This window comes from Sciurus carolinensis, chromosome 1 (genome assembly GCF_902686445.1).
Source record: "Sciurus carolinensis chromosome 1, mSciCar1.2, whole genome shotgun sequence".
In the NCBI taxonomy this organism is placed as follows: domain Eukaryota; kingdom Metazoa; phylum Chordata; class Mammalia; order Rodentia; family Sciuridae; genus Sciurus; species Sciurus carolinensis.
In genome coordinates, this window is record NC_062213.1 from 119,456,709 (window position 1) to 119,463,708 (window position 7,000).

The window sequence follows — 7,000 nt, forward strand, 5'->3', positions numbered from 1 at the left end:
AACAAAATATCTAAGATAATGAAATTTTCCTTACATAGTACAATGTTTTCCTAAACCATAATTCAAACATGAAATAAGACAATCTAGTTTTCCACCAGGGAAATTATTATCTGCTTCATATGTACCATATTAATTAGATTAGGCCCAAATCCTAGTAGTTTGCATAATTGTATTTAATTTGCCAGAAGGGGTCAAATTGTAGCATTGGTTCTCTACTAAGAGGTAAAGCTGCTTAGTCAGCAAAAGTATATTGCACTATAAAGCAATTGAATAGCATTTGCAAATTCAGAATAATAAAATGTAGAGTTCTCTTAAGAGGCATACGGTTTTATATTTGAATAGTAAAGACCTAAGAGATGTACCTGATTAAATATTTATCATGGAATATGGTAAAGCTTAGTTAGAAATCATCTATTTCATTCCCTTCCAGTTTAATGTCATTTCCTTAAACATGCTTTCTGGTGATTTGAAAAACTTGTCATTAAAACAAAAAATTCAGACTCTAAACCTTTATTCATTACTTCTTTCTTATTATAATTTCTTCTCCTGAGGTTAAATGTTTTCTCCATATTTAATAAATTGTTTGACTCATCTCTATTTCTCAGAAATAAGGTACTTTATTAAGAAACTCATTATACTTTTTAAAAATAAACTTTTGGCATTCATTTATAATGGAGTAAAGATGATCACCAAAATTATGCAAAGAAGTAAAAATTTGCTGGACAGGAATCTCAAGATGTTTTGGTATAACAAAATTTTTCCAGATTTCATTGGATGCTACTTTACTCTTAGGCCAAAAGTACTCAAAAAAACTTTGTGGTGTTTGGGATTCAATGACTTTGGCCTATTTGGACAACATACGTATTTCATCAGTCACCCTAAGAGTCATGGTGTTATAAAGATCCAGTCTCACTTGGATTTCTGGATTTTAAGAAGTTTGGCTCAGTTTTGGGTTAGTTCCTGGTCAACTCAACTCTTTTTTGAAGCAGCAATATCCAAATGTATAATATCACAAGAACCACCCAGCACACCTTTGAAAAAATACCTTTTTCCCAGAGAACCAACCTGTATTTGTTGAGTTGAAACCTCAGAGGTAGAGTTGGGATGGTAGTGTAGACGCAGAAACAGATATTTTGAGATGTAATTCATAGATCACATGATCCAACCATTTAAAATGTTCCATTCAGTGGTTTTTAGTTATGTCCACAGATAAATGTAATCATCAGCATTGTCAATTTGAGAACATTTTTATCACCTCAAAAGAAATCTCATATTCTTTAGCTATTACTCCATTTACACCCATCTCCCAGTACTAAGCAATCAATTCTCTGTACTATAGGTTTGTGTGAATGGAATAATATCTTATGTGTTGTGTTTTGGTTTTCAGTTGTTTTTTATCTCACTTCTTTCCATTAGCAAGGTCCATCCAAATTGTAGTATATTAGTACTTGATTCCTTTTCATGGTTAAATAATATTCTGTTGTTTGGATATACTACATTTTGTTTATCTTTTCCTCTACTGAAGGACATCTGTGTCCTCAGAGAATTATGATGTTTAGTTACCTTTGGTAACAATGGATAAAAGAGGACCAAGTGTTGATCTCAGGAAAGTTTCTAGCTCTCCTTAAAAAGGCAGCTTGGGATCCTATACCACAATAAGGAAGAGAAGCATGGCTGGCAAGGTGGGTCCTAGGATGGAATTCTGCCTTGCACTTCTTAATCATGTAGCCTGGGCAGGGGCTCCATGCCTCCATGTCCTCATTTGTAAAATGGAAATAATATAGAATTGTTGTGAGAATATGTGAAGCAATCTGAGGAAAGTGACTAAAATTGCCTGGGACAGATATTTTCTTTCTTTCTTTTTTTTTCTTTTTGTGGTGCTGGGAATTGAACCCAGGGCCTTGTGCATGCAAAGCAAGCACTCTACCAACTGAGCTATATCCCCAGTCCTGACAGATATTTTATACATAAGAATTATTATTCTTGTTTTTCTTTTTGAATAAAACCAAAAGATAGAAGTTGAATACTTTATTCCCATGTAGAAAATAAGCAAATTCAAGTTACAAGAGAGCCAAAGAACAGACGGGATGTTTAATTCTTCCACTTTTTTGAACTAAAATCAAAGTATTGCAAGTTGGGAGTGTAGCTCAGGGGTAGAGCACTGGTTTAGCATGGGCAAGACCCTGGGTTCAATCCCCACACAACAAAGAAAAAGAAAAAAAGGAAGCAAGGAAGGAAGAAAGAAAAGAAATAAGGAAGAAAGGAAGAGTGTGTGGGGGGGAATATTTATAGTTACGATTACCAATAGATTTTTCTTGTTTTGTTTTATTTTTTTAAAGTCTATATACTCTGTGAATGTATAGAATTTCCTTCTCCTATATATATGTGTACATGTATGTACATATATAAAATGTATACACACATATTCATGCATATCTAATTATAGTTAACCATGTTAAATCTAAGCTATGTGTACTTTATGCATAATTCTTCCAGCAACCTTACATGGTTAGTCAAGGTAATTGAAGCATGGTGCAGTCAAGCACCTTGCTCTGGATCATACAGCCAGTGATGAGCAAAAGCCAAACTCTTAACCATGATGGCCGTGACACTTGTATAATTTTCCTTCACGTTTGTATATCAGGCATGGAAAAGATGTTGTTTGTGAAGTACAGAATGATACTTCTACAACTTGAACAAGCTTTTAGTGGACATCAGTGAAATCCTCTTAGTTTATTGATGACAAGATGAGCAAGATGTTGCAGTACTTAATCCTGTGTGGTTAGTTCTAGTCTCCTGTCTTCTAGTGTGGTCTCTTTCTACCACACTATGTTGTCTAGGCAACAAGTTTCCATTTTCATGTTTAAAGGCAAGGTAGTATGAGAATGCCATACTCAGGCAGGGAATCTGTGCCGCTGCGTCTGCCTCAAGAGTCATTGCCTCATTATCCTGCTGGAAAATTCCTACCAATTCTTAAGAATCTGATCAAATGTAGCTTTTTCTCTGGAAATTCCTTTCCTTTTATAAATATCAGTCCTGGTTTCCTTTCTTTGGTTCCCAAGGTATGTCACATGCCCTACACTGTTGTGCTTTAAACATTGTTTAAAGACCAAACCAAAGGAAAGCAGCATTGCGAAAGAGTTCAGGATTTCAAATTGAGCTCTATGATGTCCCTTCAGAGACCCAGAGATGGAGCAAAAGAGCAGCTCCGGGCTTCACACCCTAGTTAATCAGTGCAGTTCTGCTTTTTATCTATTTGGCTTATTTTCATTTCAACTTTTATCTATTTGGCTTGTTTTCTTTTAATAATAAATTTCTTGACAGGAAAAAAAATTTTTTTTTTTTTGAAGACCACTGGCATCATGGAAACACGTGCATTGGAGACAGGCTGGAATTGGAATACTATGCTATCCTAGCTGTAAGGCATAAATAAAATGTGTGTGATAGCACAGAGCTTGACAGAGAAAGCCTGGATAAATTCATTTTATTCCCTGTTACTGTAATCATTTCTAGTACAGGACCTATATTTACGCATGTTTACTGAATGGAAGCACAAGTTAAACTGAAATGGTTAGAATCGGTTTTGAGGTTAGCTATGGATTTAAAAAATGAATGCTATGTTAAAATTTTAACAAGATTGTCTAACAAGCTTAATTTAATAATATAAAAAGTTTCAACTGAAAGCTTTGAAATGTAAAGTTATAATATTCATGTTTTAGCAACTAGGTCATTCTAGATTCTTAACAGATGCTAATTGATGGCTGTACAGTTTGGTTTAGTGGTTAAAAGTGTAGAACCTGAGTTTATATCACAACTCTGTCACTTATTAGATATATGATTATAAACAAGTTACTCAACCTCATTTTCCTCCTCTGTAAAATAGGTTTAATAATAGAATTTGTGGGGACTGGGGATATAGCTCAGTTGGTAGAGTGCTTGCCTCGTAAGCACAAGGCCCTGGGTTCAATCCCCAGCACCACACACACACAAAAAAAATAGAATTTATGCATGTTATATGAGTTAGTATATACAAAGCACTTTGAACAATATCTGACACATAGTAAGTAGCAAGGAAATGTTATAACAATGATAAGATTTACTATTATAATGATCACATGCCCCCTTAAAAATGTAAAAGGGATGTTATAGAATCATTTGAGGTGTGTAATGGAAATACAGTATCATCTGGTATTTGCTTTAGTAACCATAACAGAACCTTGTGTTGAGAAGTGTCACCATATGAGGAACTGGTACCTCACACCTAGAAATGTATTGAATTCCTTAGATTGTTAGAAAAATAACAAGTTGAAAATCTCCATTACCCCAGTGACTCAGAGGATGTATTGTGGTGGGCAGAGACTGGGAGATGAGTTAGGTTATCACAATTGTCCAGATTTAAGTAATGACCACTAGAGAAATGTGTGTTATAAATATCTATATTACACCAGCTCTTTATTGGAACCCATTTAAAAGTAACTTTGAGCCTCTGGAAAAGACTGCAATGGGTTTCACAGTTTTATTGGTTTGATGCTCCAAGATTTAGAATAGAGTCTCCAATAAGGCTGTAGGATTCTGAATTCTTAGCCCAGTTCAATTTAAGCATTTAGGGTAATTTGCAATCTGCAGATATCAGACCATGAGGTCAGGAAGTAAAGAGTATCTTGATGCTGGTTAGCAGAATATCCTAATTAGGAGAGGCCAATAGAACTTCTAACCACAGAAAACATGGCGAGTAGGCCAATGCTTTGTAATGTTTTCTTCAATTGGCTTCAGTTATGCACTATAAACTAGTAAGCATGCCATTTCAAAAAATACCTATAAGGAGATTTTGCTGAAAATGCCATGTATAAAATTCAGCTCTCTTCTAGATCATTATTCTCCTTTCTCTACTTCCCCATGCACTTCCTCATGTGTTGTAGGCAGAAAGATGGCCCTCAAAGATGTCTATGTCTATGTCCTAATCTCTGGAGATTTTGAATGTGTCACCTTACATGGCAAAGGGAATTTGCAGATGTGATTAAGTTTCAGGGACTTAAGATTGGAAGATTTTGCCATCCAGATTACCCTGCATAACCCAAGTGTGCCCATTCTAACCACAAGTCTTTAAAAACAGAGAACTCCCTACTATGATCAGAAAGAGATTCACACAAAGCCTCAGTCCAACACCTCATGGAACAGTGCCATGAGTCAGGAAATACAGTGGTCTCTAAAAGGCAAGAAGGACCCCTCAGTCTATAGCCAAGAAAGAAGAAAAAGAGAAAGAAAGAAAGAGAGCGAAAGAAAAAAGAAAGAAAAAAAGAAAGAAAAGAAAGAAAGAAAGAGAGAGAAAGAAAAAAGAAAGAAAGAAAGAAAGAAAGAAAAAGAAAGAAAGAAAGAAAGAAAGAAAGAAAGAAAGAAAGAAAGAAAAGGAAGGAAGGAGAGAGAGAGGAAGGAAGGAGATAGAGAGGAAGAAGGGAAGGGAGAAAGAAAGAGGGAGGAAGGAAAGAAGAGGGGAGGGGAAGGGGGGAGGAAGAACCATAATTCTTCAACCACATAGAACTAAGTTCTGTCTACACCTTATTGAGCAGAAAGATGATTTTTCTCCTGGAGCCTACAGAAAGGAAGGCAGCCCTGCAGACACATGGGTTTTAGCCTGGTGAGACCATACTGGAGTTATGGCCTGCAGAACTATAAGATAAAGAAATCACTAAATTGTGATAATTTTTTATAGCAAAAATAGAAAAGGTGACTTTTCATGTTACTAAATTCTATAATACAAATGATTCTCTAAGGACGATGAAAAAGACAAAAATGCGGCTTAACTCTAGTTATTTTAAATTAAATATTACTGTCTTATTGCTACTATATGACTCTCATTCATTTTAACTAGCATATGGAACCGTGAGGAGTTTTTAACACAGATAAAATAGGTTCCTCTTGTTTCATGAAAGCCATTCATAGAAAGCAGTCATGTGTTCTTCCCCTGATTGGTTAACTAAATTTAACAAATTTGGCTAAACATATCCAAATGTTTGAGAAATAAGATGTAACTAAAGAGATGTGTAAAAATGAGGGTTTTTATGGTTTCAAATGATTATAACACACACAGTCTTCAGCAACAACACAAAGTTGCAGGCCTCATTCCATTTGGATGATTTTGCTGGGAACATCAAACCTATACAGGAATACTGAACAAAGCTGAGGAAATGAAACATTTTAGTATATATATGTAGAAATTGATTTCAAAATCAAATGTGTGAGCATTTCATTGGATTGCAATTTTTTGCTTCAAGTTTTGCTAGTTTCTATTGATCTTTCTCACTAGTGTCTCACACACCTATGGGCTACACCATATAAAATGAACTCTATAATCCTGTTTATACTTGATAAAATGTAACAAACAGATTTTAGCTATTGAGCTTCATCACAAAATCAGGTTTAGAAATGTCCTTCTATATAAAATTTTCTTGCAATAAATACTAGTTACATTGAAATTTGCTCTAGTACTTATTTAATGTTATAACACCCAACCTCTGATGGCAATCCTCTTGTCCAAAACGATTGACATTCCATACAGAATTCTGTCCATTTTTAATAGATATGTAATCAAGGATTAGATCTCTGTTTAAGCTTATTATCCCATCATGGCTTCCATTATAAATTGTCTGTGCATGGCCCCACAGGACTGCTGTGCTTAGTTGTTGTCCCGTCGCCCCCCCACAACCCTCTCCCTCTTGTTCTCAGATGAAGGCGAATACTGCAGAAGCCTGAATAAAATGTATAACTGGGTAAGGTCATCTCCCTGCCTCCAGACTGCTCTATCTCCTTCCAAGGACCCAGTACTTTCTTGCCCGCTAAATCTCCATCAAAACAGGAAAGAGCTTGATATCATCATTTATTCCTAAAACGGATTCAGATATTTGTATTTTTAAGCTTCTTATCTCTAAAATTGTGGAATGAAAGAATTTAGGTACAAAGTGTTTTTGTTTTGTTTTGTTGGTAAAACAGTTACTGGAAGGGA

The 7,000-nt window shown here is 35.3% G+C and overlaps 1 non-coding gene across 1 annotated transcript; it reads left to right on the plus strand.

Annotated features, from left to right (window-relative positions):
- The first annotated feature begins 3,900 nt into the window (after positions 1–3,900).
- Positions 3,901–3,981, plus strand: Trnat-cgu (transfer RNA threonine (anticodon CGU)). The gene has a single exon. It is a non-coding gene; the product is annotated as a tRNA-Thr (tRNA).
- The last annotated feature ends 3,019 nt before the right edge of the window (positions 3,982–7,000 follow it).